The 13,472-nt window shown below is 36.5% G+C and overlaps 1 pseudogene; it reads left to right on the top strand.

Annotated features, from left to right (window-relative positions):
* The first annotated feature begins 11,793 nt into the window (after nt 1–11,793).
* On the top strand, nt 11,794–12,828 carry LOC111023561 (type I ribosome-inactivating protein trichoanguina pseudogene; annotated as a pseudogene).
* The last annotated feature ends 644 nt before the right edge of the window (nt 12,829–13,472 follow it).

Raw genomic sequence — 13,472 nt, 5'->3', positions numbered from 1 at the left:
ATATATCGAATATATATCGTATATTAATTATATACTATATATGAAATACATACCTTCTATATTAAATATATACAATTGTATTAGAAAGTGCAAGACACATCACGATTCAGTCTTATACAATCCCATTGCGTATGATAACTCCACTCACATGCCAACACATGGACGATTTTGATAGGTCTGTTGACTAATAAATTTCGACGAACCACAAATTGTCACGTAATTATAATGACAAAATTATATGTCATAAAATTGAGGTCAATTAAATAATGACACATATTATTTTTGGATATTTGAATTCGACCTATCAAATTAAGTTATAACCATATGATGACATAAGTTGATCTAATAAGACTGCGCCACATATGACATATAAATTGGTCCAATCAAAATTTGCCAAGTCTATTTGATGATATAAGCTGATCCAATTGGATTGTGCCATGTGGCAATGGACTTATAATCAGATGGGTCCAAGCCCACCTAAAGTCCATGGAAGACCCTATAAATAGAGGGGTTCATTCATCATCTAATCCATCCTGGAAATGATCAAAATCCTCCATACTCCAAATGATCAAAATCCTCCATCCTGAAAAGGATCAAAATCCTCCAAATGATCAAAATCCTCCATACTCTAAAGGTTCAAAATCCTCCATCCTGGAAAGGTTCAAAATCCTCCATCCTGGAAATGATCAAAATCCTCCATCCCATCCTTAAAAGGATCAACATCCACCATCCTTAAAATCCTCCATCCTGGAAAGGATCAAAATCCTTCATCCCATCCTGGAAAGGATCAACATCCACCATCCTCAAAATCCTCCATCCTAGAAAGGATCAAAATCCTTCATCTTATAAAGGATCAAAATCCTCCAAATGATCAAAATCCTTCATCCCATCCTGGAAAGGATCAACATCCACCATCTTGGAAATGATCAACATCCACCACCCTCAAAATCCTCCATCATCATCAAGCCCGAGGTCGATCAAGATCATCGTCAAGCCCGAGGCCGATCAAGATCATCGTCAAGCCCGAGGCCGATCAAGATCATCGTCAAGCCCGAGGCCGATCAAGATCATCATCAAGCCCGAGGGCGATCAAGATCATCATCAAGCCCGAGGCCGATCAAGATCATCATCAAGCCAGAGGCGATCAAGATCATCATCTAGCCAGAGGCCGATCAAGGTCCAGAAGCCGCCGATAGGCCGATCAAGATCGACATCAAGCTGCCGATCAAGATCAACAAGCTGTCGATAGGCCGATTAAGATCAACAAGCCGCCGATAGGCCGATCAAGATCAACAAAGCCGCCGATCGGTCGATCAAGATCAACAAAGCCGCGACAGGGCGATCAAGATCCACAAGCCGCTGACAGGGCGACCAAGATCCACAAGCAGCCGACAGGACGATCAAGATCCACAAGCCGACGAGAGGCCGATCAAGATCAACAAGCCGCCAATAATTCAAGAGACAAAATCAGAGGATAAATATTAGAGATTGTAGGAATCCCCAACTATCAAATACAAATTGTATTTAGTCCACGAAATATAATTTCTCCGAAAATTTCGTATGAACAAGGTCATTTGTAACAGTTACAAAGTAGACTGTATCAATAGTGTTTCTATAATAAGGTCCCCTAACCGTATCCATATATTGTAATTCATTTAAGCTACTATTCTTAAATGGTTTAAGACACAATCCAGTAACTTACGAACGATTAAGCATTGAATGCCCTTTTTTATATAAAATGCACATTCAATTAATTATTAAGCTAATTTATTCATATTTAAATAACTTACATAATTTCACGAGCTTAGGGCATACATTCAAACATAAAAAGTACTAGAACTAACACGAAAATATTACTACTCTCAAGATTTAGATGGGTAAAGTAAATCTTTAAATAAATAAAATCTAGAGAGTGGGTGCCACTAATATGGGTAAATTAAATTAAGTCCAAGACATGGGTCATGCACCGTGAACCAGTCTATTATCACATACCAAAAAGGTTCAGCCTAGATGGCTGAGCTGCCAATAAAGCCAGCCCCATTGGCTGAGCTGCCCATAGGTCGTCTTTATGTGTCGCCCTATAGGTCGTGCAGCGCATGGGTTTTATCTTTTTAACCTCATTCAATGAGATGAGTCCACTGAACTAGCCCATTTTCTTTTAGTTCTTTTGAAGGCCCATCGGGCCCCTAACTTAAGTCTCTCAAATTTTAGAGATTCAAAAGGAAATAATATCCAACAGACCTTACGTTGGTTGTGGGCTAAACTTGATCTATATCTCAATCTCGAATGGGAGAACCCAAAGGATGCTGAACGCTTTTACAAACACATCGAGAATAAACGAATCTATGATTTTCTTGCAAATCTTCGTTTGTAATAAGATGATGTGCGTGGCCGCTTACTTGCCACAAAACCAATCCCAGCAATCGACGGAATCTTCGCAAAAGTCCGCTGGGAGTCAAGTCGTAATCGTGTGATGATGGATGATACACCTGCAAAACCTATGTCATTCTTGCTGGAATCATCAGCTCTTGCGACGCGAGGCCCACCACCACCTTCATCCTAATCTACTCGTCAGAACAAACAGTGGTGTGATCATTGTAAGCGCACAAACCACACAAAAGATATGTGTTGAGAACTTCATGGTCATCTTCAACAGAAAAATTTATCTGGAGCTTATCGGCCACCTCCAACTACAAATACTCCACCTTCTCGAACCACCACTTCTGGCTATCGAGCGGGCCCTAGTGTATCAACCTCCAAAGATCTCACCACCTCTCTGCCTCCATTTTAGAAGGCACAACTTGAACAGCTCTATCGCCTCTTAACACTACCGATTGAGTCTACTCCATCAAGTTTCATTGCACAATGAGGTATTTTTAGTACAACTTTAACAACTTAGTAGCATTCCGATTAGTGGATCTTAGATTCGGGTGTGACTAATCATATGACCACTTTTCATGATATGTTTACCATTTACTCACCCAACCCGAGTCAGACACATGTCGAGCTTGCAGATGGGTCATTGGTCATTATTAAGGACTTTATGGTTCTATTGTTCTTAGCTCGAATATTATATTGCACTTAGTTCTCCATATGCCTAAGTTCTGTTGCAATCTAATTTCTAGATAGAGTTTAATCATGATTTAAAGTGTTAGGCCTTGTTGACTAACTTTAAGTGTTTATTTCAGGACTTGATAATAGGAACGACGATTGGCAATGCTGATGGCTTTGAAGGGCTTTACTACTTTAACGATCCAAGTCTATGAAATAAATAGGTCCTCCAAGTTGGTGGTGAGTCAACTTTTATAGAACAATAAATTTTACATTTACATCGCTCTTTAGGGCACCCGAGCTTTCAGTATCTTAAACATTTGTATCCTTCTATTTTTCATAAAGACGACCTTTTTACTTGCGAATTGTGTCAACTTGCAAAACACTCTCGTACATCTTATTCTATTGTTGAGTATATACCATCCAGTCCATTAACAATGTTTCATAGTGATTTATGGAGACCATCTCGCATCAAAACTATGTCCAGTAAACATTGGTTCCTTACCTTTACTGATGACCATACTAAAGTTTATTGGGTCTATTTACTTGAAGAAAAATAAGAAACTGCATCAATCTTTCAACAATTTTATTCCCTTATTCATAATCAATTCAATACGAGAATCAAAATTCTTCGCACAAATAAGGGGACAAAATATTTTAATGAAACATTGGGTACTTTTCTGTCTCAAAATAGAATCATTCACCAAAGTTCCTGTGTCATTACCCCTAACAAAATGGTATAGCTGAAAGAAAAAATAGACATCTTTTAGAAACTGCCCGTGCTATCATGTTCACCCATTCTGTTCCTAGCCATTTTTTGGGTGATGTTGTCCTTACTGCTTGTTATCTCATTATCGAATGCCCTCTCGTGTTCTAAACTTTAACACTTCACTATAAATCTTATTCACTATATATCCTTAAATCTGATCTGTCCTCACGACCCCGCACAAAAAATTTGGGTGTACTGTATTTACTCATGTTTATGATCATGAACGTCACAAATTGGAGCCAAGCTAGAAAGTTTGTCTTCCTTGGTTAATCTTCTACTTAGAAAGGCTATAAATGCTATTGTCCAGCCACCAATAACTTTTAAACTACCATGGATGTCACAGTTTTTTAATCTCAATCTTTTTTCTCCCTAAATTACCCTCAGATGGAGACTGAGCCTATTGCAAGTAATCTTGATGCAAATTTTTTGGGAGATTGACGATCTAAATACCAGGATCTAGTCCCCTCAGTAAAAAATACCTAAGATTGATGGTCTAAATACCGAGTCCCCTAAGCCCAAAATACCTATCCCGATCATCCCACAATTACTTATACAAAATAGTCAGTTCCTATTATTTCCTGTAATAATCAAGATGATCAAGCCAACCCAAATCGAAGTGACAAACAACTTCAGTCTCTTGTCTATTCTCAGCGACAAACGGTTCAAAGAGGAGTGGAGCCACCACAGTCTCAACAGCAAAGTTAGGAATCCATCTTGCCCTTAGGTACTGAACAATCTACCCTTGTGCCTCAAGATAATACTAATGATCTTGATTTGTCTATTGCATTTAGAAAGGGTGTGAGATCGTGTACTCAGCATCCAATTGATCGATGTTTGGTTATAATTATTTATCTTCAGAAGTTCAAGCCTTGGCTCTCAATCTGACGGCCAATGAGGTACCAAAATTCATTCAAGGATATGAGTGATCCACGGGTGGAAAAATGCGGTAGATGACGAAATGAAGGCTTTGAAGCATAATAATACATGGACAGTAGTTGATCGTCCTCAAGATTAACCAATCTTTACTGTCAAATATAAGGCTTATGAGTCCATTGAAAGGTATAAAAAAAGATTGGTGGCCAAAGGATACTCTCAGACTTTTCGGGTGACTATCAGGAGACATTTGCACCTGTTGCAAAACTAAACACAATCCGTGTCCTTTTGTCCCTTGCTGCAAATTTGAATTGAAAGCAACAACAACTAGATGTCAAGAACGCATTCATCAATGGGGACTTGGAAGAAGAGGTGTACATGGATATTTCTCCTAGATTTGACATTGGAAATGTGTGTAAACCTGAATACATCTCTCCATGGTTTAAAACAATCCCCACGTATGTGGTTTGAATAATTTTCAAAGGCTGTTTGTAAACAATGGTATACTGAAGCTCAAATCGACCACACGACTGCCTCACTTTAGTTTTGTGCCACTTAATATGTGCAACAAACCACCACTAAAACCTAAATGAAACGAACATATGTATAGGAAAAATACTGCATCGTTCAATGCTTTGACCATGCATCACCAAACTGAATGCGTGTGACTTTTTTTTTGTGATTTCATGATAGCGTTGCGGCTCTGTCCCCTACTGTCGCGACACTGCTTTCTTAGCCAAATGACTCTGTAGTGTCGAACCGCTATTTCTTCATTTTTTCTGCTCTAGTGTATTTGGCTCCAATCCTGACAATCATAGGCTAATAGATAGCCTTCTATGATCGCATCACAGGTTTATCTTTCTTGGGGTATGGCAAGTACCCCATTATCCAATCTTTAAACCAACACTTAAAAGGGAATCACTTATGTACACACTTAATAAGAAGAAGTGCAAACTTTGCACTTTTCACTATTGAGAGGCTATAAATTCCATCTTGTACAAGACTTCTTGGTTGAACGTTCACATCACCCTCACTCATATGAATCAAAGAACATTCTCGCATAGGCAAGAGTCAATAACAAACTCAAGATTAAGATGAAATGAATTTACGATGATTCTAATGATGAATCTGTATTTTATTTAACAATTTTATTAGAAAGTGAAATACACATCACGATTGAGTCTTATACAATCCCATTACATATGATAATTTCACTCACATGCGAAAACATGGAAGATCTAGATAGGACAATTTGTAACAATTACAAAGTGGACTGTATCAATAGTGTGTCCAGGATAAGGTCCCCTAACCCTATCCACATATCGTAAACCATTTAAGTTACTAAAACCAAAAACTTATTTAGTTGGATCATCTGCTTGAGATGTTTGAGTTTCTTAACCAATGACGAAAACTCAAAAATCCATGATTTCTTAAACTGGATCCTCTCGTATCTCTCTTACATACCAAGTTTAAGAAAAAAATCCAATAACTTACGAACGATTAACCATTGAATGCCCAATTTTTTTTTATTGACAAATTGCACAACCAAGTAATTATTTAGATTATTTTATTTATATTTAAATAGTTTACATACTCTTAAGAGCTTAGGGCATATATCCAAACAGAAAAAGAACTAGACCTAACACGAAAGTATTACTACTCTCAAGATGTAGATAAGTAAGGAAATCTCTAAACAAATAAAAAATCTAGAGAGTCGGTGCTACTATTATGGGTAAATTAAATCTCTAACGTACAAACAAACCATTGAAAAATGTAGCAAGTTGGCCAAGGTTATGGGAAGTCCTTGGGCTTAGGAAAGATCAGCTGAGCCTTAGGGCACGAACCCCTCAGGTCCAAGACTTGGGGCATGCACCATGAACCAGTCTATCAGCATAGACCAAAAAGGTTGAGCCCAGATGGCTGAGCTGCCCATAGAACCAGCCCCATTGGTTGGGCTGCCCATAGGCCGCCTTATGGGTCGAGCGGTGCATGGGTCTTATCTCTTGAACCCCATTCAATAAGACGAGTCCACTGAACTAGCCTCATTATTTTTATTCTTTTGAAGGCCGCCATCGAGCCCCGACTTAAGTCCCTCGAATTTTAGAGATTCAAATGGAAAAAATATCCACAAGACCTTACCCTATTTCTCATTACGATTAACACAATCCTGATTTTTACTTAAATATTGCGGTGTGAGTTGCTAGTACTACACAGTGTGCATTCTCTTTGTTCTGCAGGTTTCATCAATTCCGATAAATCAAGAATTGTAGTGCTAAATTGGTTTGCCACAATATTACACATCAGCAATATTATTCTCCAATGTGAATGACTCTGTATCAATAATTAAGTAACAAAATCTGTAATATTTATGGTAATGTCAATGTCAAACAAAAAGTTATGAGTTTGTAGCTATCAATAAATCCAATATTGATAAGATTGTGGACAACCTCCATAATGTCTTGAATGCAACCAAGAATCTTTATGTAGATTGCTCTTATAAAAAAATAGAAATACGAAAATATATGGTTTAGTATTGACGCGACAGAGATTTTTTTCGCACGACAAAATTTGAAAGTAATGATGTCTATCTACGCAATAATTCAAAAGGGGACCACTTTCTTCTAAAAAAGATCTATATTTTGTTTTCGTTTTTTGTTATATTACTTAATTACCTTAATGCTCTTTATATGGTTCAACTTTTATTACTTTTTTTAGAGATATTATTATCATCCTTATCCTATCTCATTATTTATAACGTTTTTACTTTATATAATTTTGCAATATATGACTCGCATTTGTTGAAGGTCTACCTTTAATCCTCGTCATTTTCTACCATTACAATTTCAATTAGTCGCAGTAAAAAAAAAAAAAAAGCATATATAAATGAAGTCTAAAAAATTGTGGTTTCAATAGAATGTGGATTGCCACATATAGATGTGGATGAGTTAAAATTCTCTTCAATCTTTGTTTGTAACTAAAATTTTCAAACTCTCATATAATTAAAACAAAATATGTTGTACTATAAATTTCACATGTCACATCTACCTAAGTTTTCATATAAGAATAATGTTCTCTTTGTTAAATCACTACTCTACTCAAAATCTTAAACTTTTAAGGTACACGACAATCTAACTGTGTTGAGTCTCTACTTCGACAGATAAAAGAATACGTTACACATCCTCAAGTAATACGTATGGAAAAAATGAGTTTTCCTAGATCGAATCCACAAAGACTTTAATTCAGATACATTGTGAAAAGCTTTCAACTGCAATTGATTTTCTTGCTTTCTAAAATACATGTCATAGTAGTATTTGGTTTTGAAAATAATAGGCTACTAATTAAGGACAATTTCTTTACTTCGTGCCTTTTGATGGTAACAACACGAGGATTAAAATAGCACTGGGTGTATTATTGACTTGTACTTGAAACGAGTTTTGCTCGTATCACAAACTACTGTGAGTTGCTAAGAGCTTAGGACAACCACTAAACATATGTTTATGTGTTATTAATACCTAAAAATTAATAACCCACTCTTATGTTTGATGGGTATAGCTTAGAGATAAGCACATAAAACAAGGCGCCAAGATCCTATTTTTAGTGTCTTGTTTTATTACATCTCATATTAACTACCTATTATCTACTTAACCTAACTCTTTCAATATTAGGCTTTAGTTTGCAAACTTCTTAATGGCCTACTTCAAGAAACACTACAAGAAATTAAGTTTTTGGAGATGCAGGAAATTTGACACTAAAAATCAATTCTTGTCGCTAAAACTATCAGCGACAAGCATGCATCGCTTAGGTTGTCACAAAAACGCGTCATTTATACTTTTTGCGACAAAAGTCGTGTTGTGTCGCTAATACTGTTATCAGCAACAGGGACCTCATGTCGTTAAGAAACCTATCAGCGACACGTGCATGTCGTCGGTTATATCTTTATCAGCGACAAGTCGCTTTTGTCACTAATAAACTTATCAGCGACATGAGCATATCTTCGCAAATAAAATTATTTGTGACGCGCACTCCTTGTCGCTGATTATATTATTAGCGACAAGAGTGACTATAATGCCTTGTCGCTAATAATGTTAATTAATTCTTTTTTATGTTCATTTTGTCGTAGAAAACGGTTTGAAATCGTCTCTTACTAACAATTCTGAAGGGACAATCTTAATTAGTTATCAATTAATTTCCCTTTTACATCTCTGAAATAATTTGCACCTACAAATTCCACAATACTTTCATAGGAACCTCCAAAATCATTTGAATTGCAAAAGTAACTTTTAAGATTGAATTGCAAATATGGAACATAAGATAAATTGATCCAACTTTGAATAGTAAAAATCAATAGATTAAATTGCACATATCTCGCTCCAGTCATTACATCCAAAAAGAAAAGAAAAAACCTACATCAAAAGATCATGAACAACCCATATAAACTTCAATTTTCAGTTTGTCCCAAAAGTAGCTTTCAAAATTAGACAAGATCTACACACTTGAAATGAATCAAATGATATACGGAAATGTTATTACATAAATAAACAAATGTACGAAATGAAAAAATGGCAAAATAAAGTGGTTAAGTGAGATATGGAGGCCAAAATAATGAAACCATAAATTAAAACTATCTTCAACGTGTAAACGAGAACATAAACTACAAACTAAAACCATATAAGTTAAAGTCATAAACAAGTGTCTTAAAAGAGCTAAGTGCTCTCTAAGACCACAAACTAGCTTCAAAATCACACTAAAATGTCTATTCACCTCCGAAAAAAATGATATATAATAAGAAGTTAGATAAATATTAAATCAGAAGTATAAGAAACACACAAAATGTCTTGCCCACTAAACAAACATAGGATTATAAAAGCATACAAACTAAAACTAACTAACTTAGAGGAGGTGAATTCTACTCTTTGCCCTCCTTACATAACTACTTACTATTTGGAGTATTTCATCTAACCTCCAACCAAGTTCATAAACAAAATGAAAAGCAACACAAATGCTCCCTTGTGAATGTACTTAACAAACACAACCTATGATTACCATAACTGCAGGATAGTCACAACAATTCAACTACATCAAAAACTCATATCTAAAATGGCATGCATCAATATCTAGTCAAGCTCTATGAACAACTATAACTACCATAACTGCAAAATCGTCACAACAATTCAACTACATCAAAACTCATATTTAAAATGACATGCATCAATATCTAGTCAAGCTCTGTGCACAACTATGACTACCATAACTGCAAGATAGTCACAACGATTCAACTACATCAAAAACTTATATTTAAAAGTACATGCATCAAATAAGTACACAATTATACATCGTTTAAGCCAAAATTAAGTAAACAATTATAGATCGATTAAGCCAAAATTAAAGAGCGGCGGTAGGGGCGGCGGATGCTGTGGGTAAAGGAGGCGACGGTGACGAGCGGTAATGAAATAAGAAGCGGCGGCAGTGTTGAAAGAGGGAGGAAAGGTGCAGCGTGGATGACGACGGCGGCGTGGGTGATAGACGACGGTGTGGTGACCGGTGGCGGCAGCACTGGTGAGCGACGATGACGGCAGCAACGCGAACGGGCAATGGCAGGAATGTGAATGGGCGGCGGCAGCTTCATCAAAGAAAAGAATAAGTGAAGAAGGGTTTCAGAAATGGGAGAGAGAATCCGGATTCTGAAACCTAAATAAGGGTTAACGGTGTTGCTAAAAAGAAATATCAGCGACGCCCGTTATAAAACGCGTCGCTGATAATAATATCAGCGACGCATTTTTGTGGCGGCGCTGCTGATAATAATAACAGCAACACCGTTTACTAACGGCGTCACTAAATAAAACATATCAACGACGTCTATAAAAACTGGGCGTCGTGATAATTACTTTTAGCAACAAATATCCTTTGGTGTCTCTAAAACTGTGTCATTAAAATCCCTGTTTTTGTAGTGAAAATAGGTAAAGGAAGAATGCTGAGGAGTCAATCAAGTAGCACCCAGTTAACAAAGTAGCGTCGGCGCTACTCATGAATTTTCCCTATGCTGCATTTTAAAGATTTTTTTAAGACATTTCACATACAGATTGAAACTTATGATGGAAGTGCATGATATACTTGTAAAGATGAACGAAATGCTTGTTGATTGAAAACAATGTTTAACATAGAAAATTCAATAAAATACGAATCCTAGCTTAACATCCGTCTCTTTCAAGCTTCGAAGGAATTAAAACTCGCTAGAACATTATACGGGATTGAAGTAAATCGAAATACAAGAGAAAATGGTAAAAGAAAAAGTAAACGGATAAAGAAAGTTAAACCAGACTAGAAAGTAAAATAAACTAGAAATGTGGAGAACTAAGAACTTTAAACCCTATAAACTAATGATGCTCCACTGCGGCACAAGTCCTGAGCATTTGTGGAGGTCGAGTACTTGTAACTATCCATCAAAAGGAGGGGAGAAAATTAGTGCTAAAATGGAGAAATTTTTTACCATAACAGATTTCCAACCGACCTCCACAGAGTTCCATTGACTTTATATAAAATGTCTTCGCTGTCCTCCACTTGAAATGACGCGCTTTGCCCATAGTACTAAAATTGTTTATCGAAAACAAGGGTTATCAATAACATTCCTGAGGCTGTCTCACAGACGCATTTGATGGCTAAAAAACAAAGAGATTAAATTAATCAAGAAATTCGAAGAGGATATATAAGAAGAAGACTCGAGCAATTTTTGAGTGGTTCAGCCAAATCGCCTACCCATCCATTCCAATGAATTTATGAGCCCACCGGTCACAGCAGTTAATCAATGTCATTAACTATCTAATTAATAATAACCAACTTTAACTAATAACTAAGTTAGTCACATGCTAGCTCATAACCCACATAAGTCTCAATTTTAACATATCATATTTGATCATTTGTATATATTATTAACATTCTTACTCACTTGTCAAGAGAATAACTCAATGAATGAAGTAGCTATTACCTTCCAAAAGGTAATGATTGATCTCCCTCGTTGAAGAGATCGAGCAGTGGTTAAGAATTTTTTCTTTCAAGAACAAAAAAGAAAATCTAAATGCCATCACCTCTCTATATAAATCAAAGGCTGAGCTGCTATCATGTGCAAACTTATCAAGATGAGGAAACTCACAACACTTTCTCTTCTCCTTGCCATCTTACTTGGCCCTCTTTCAGCCGAGGGTGATGTTAGCTTCCAATTGTCAGGTGCCAACAAAAAATCCTACACAAATTTCATCAAACAGCTGAGGGATGCTGTTCCAACCACAACAACAGTGTGCAAGATACCTGTGCTGCCCTCTACTGCATCCGGCCCAAAATCGTTTACATTCGTCCATCTCACCAATTATGCAGACCAAACCGTCGTGGTCGCAATAAACATAACGAACGTTTACATTGTGGCATATCACATCGATCATGTATCCTACTTTTTTGACGATGCGTCGCCCGAAGCTTACAAAGTGTTATTCGAAGGTACTGATCGTAAAACGCTTCCATATTCTAGTAATTACGATAAACTTCAGAGTATTGTAGGCAAAAAAAGAGATTTGATCGAGCTAGGACTCCCTGCCTTAAGCAGTGCCATTACCAACTTGGTTTACTACGAGTACAAATCTACTGCGGCCGCACTTCTTGTACTCATCCAGTCGGTTGCTGAGGCTGCAAGGTATAAATATATTGAGCAAGAAATTTCTACGCATGTTGATGATAAATTTAAGCCAGATCAAGCGATCATAAGTTTGGAAAACAATTGGGGTGCTCTTTCGAAACAAATCCAAATAGCAGCCAAGGGAAATGGACAGTTCGAAAAACCAGTGGAGCTTATAAACCCCAACAACACACCATTTTCTGTAACCAATGTTTCTTCTCTGGTTGTGACTAGTAATATCAAACTACTGCTATATTTCAAACTCGCTGCTGCTAATCACGACGATCAAGATAAAACCGTAGGGAAACCGTTCAACAATGGAGGTGAAAATTTCATTACTGTCTGATTGTATGGCTCCGCTTGGAGATCCAACATAAGAGCTAGTAAGGCATGTTCAAAACAAGGGACGACTTGAATTTATGGATGTGCTTTATTTCATTAAATAATAAGAATGTGGTATCTTTTCAATTTATATGTTTCCTCAAATCTTCGATGAACTTCCCATAGGATCTGGGATCAGCATCCGACAAACGAAAGCTAATATCGACTTGGACAATAGAACCTCCAAGGAAGATTGCGAGAATTAGAAAAGAGAGAACTGAGAATCTACTCATCTTTCATAGTGGATTAGTTTGGATATGCTATTAGATCATCTCATGCTATGGTTTTTATAGTTTGGATATGCTATTAGATCATCTCAGGCTAGAGATCTATAAGGTCCCATGTTTGTTTACCTAATAATTTATTTATATTATATATCAAAAATAAATGTACCTACTAGTTGGGACAACAATTATAAAGATTTTATTACAAAAAATAATAATAATGAATAAATGACTGTGGGATGCGATTTATTCTTTCCTATTAATATCGCATTTAATTTGGATTGTGAAATGACATGTTAAAATTTCACCTTCCAATATGAAATTAGTATTATTTCACAACTTTTATATATATATATTATATATATATACATACAACAGATGTGGAGATTGAGGTACCAATCTAAGCATAATTCAATTGGTTAAGGTATGTCTTTGGACTAAAAGATTGTGAGTTCGGATGCCCATCTTATTTGTTGTACTAAAAAAATATGGGGACGAACGTTTGAACTTC

Source organism: Momordica charantia, assembly GCF_013281855.1.
Source record: "Momordica charantia cultivar OHB3-1 chromosome 7 unlocalized genomic scaffold, Mcharantia_2.0 BLBB01000007.1, whole genome shotgun sequence".
NCBI lineage: Eukaryota > Viridiplantae > Streptophyta > Magnoliopsida > Cucurbitales > Cucurbitaceae > Momordica > Momordica charantia.
The sequence above is the reverse complement of the archived record's forward strand: the minus strand, read 5'-3'. Positions and strand labels throughout refer to the sequence as shown.